A 1209-nucleotide genomic window follows, 5' to 3' on the forward strand; every position below is an offset into this window, starting at 1 on the left:
CCGAGTGGGACAAGGAGGATGGAATCCAGAGCAGAGGTTGTTAACCTTGGAAGGAAGCACAGACAGTTCATCCGTCCCTTGCTTTATTCAGATCTCTGCTCAGACCTAATCAGGGATGTCTTCCCTGAACATTCCTCCCAAAATTGCACCCTGCCTGCTGATCATAGCTTTGCTTTCCCTCATAATACCTTTCATGTCTAATATTATATTGAATATGCATTTGTTTACAAATTTATTGTTTGTCTTTTACCCAAGAATATAATCACCAAAAAGGAAGGGACTTTGTTCGCTTGTCTCCAGAATTCATAACACTGCCTGGTATAGAGTACCCTTCATAAGTACTTGTGTATTAAATGAGTGAAACAGGAAGAAAAATAGAAAAATATGTGTACAAATGCAAGTAGGTTCGTAGATTTGGTGGAAGGCAGAAGAATTCTTTCTCTTCTCCTTACTTCTATTTTCTTAGGGTCATGAGAGGCAGAGTCACCAGTTTGGAAATGAAAAGAAAGTGTGAAATATTTCCCCCAGAGAATAGGAGGAATACACTACGAAACACAGCTGAATTAGACTATATAAGATTTGTGGTCAAAACTGTAAAGTGAGACCAGTTCGTACATTTGTGAGATTTCTAAAATCTGCCAGTTAGGTGCAGGCACAGAGAAAGTGGGGAATGGAATTTGATCATTGTCCGGATTTTTGCTGTAAGAGTATAACAGAGGGAGAGAGGGTTATATTGGTTTCCTGTGGCTGCTGTAAAAAATGTCACCACAAACTTGGTGGTTTGAAACGACAAAAATTTCTTCTCTCGCAGTTCGGGGGGACAGAAGTCTGAAATCAAGGTGTCAGTAGGATCGGTTCCTTCCCGAGGCTCTGAGGAAGAAACTGTCTCACGTTTCTCTCCTACCTTCTGGTGGTTCCCAGTTCCCTGCCTACATCTTCACTGGGCCCTTCTCCCCTGTGTCTGGGCCTGTGTGTGTCCTCCTCCTCTTCCTATAAGGGCACCAGTCATTGGATTTAGGACCCAGCCTAATCTACTGTGTCCTCATCTTAACTGATTTCATCTGCAAAGACCCTATTTCCAAATAAGGTCATATTCTAAGGCTCTGAGTGGACATGAATGTTGGGGAGACACTATTCAATTCACTACTGGGGTTGAGGACATATGCAAAGAAGTGATTATAGCCATGAACCAGAAACTCTAGTAGGGAA

The sequence above is a fragment of the Lipotes vexillifer genome, unplaced genomic scaffold, assembly GCF_000442215.2.
Source record: "Lipotes vexillifer unplaced genomic scaffold, Lipotes_vexillifer_v1.1 scaffold732, whole genome shotgun sequence".
Taxonomy (NCBI): domain Eukaryota; kingdom Metazoa; phylum Chordata; class Mammalia; order Artiodactyla; family Lipotidae; genus Lipotes; species Lipotes vexillifer.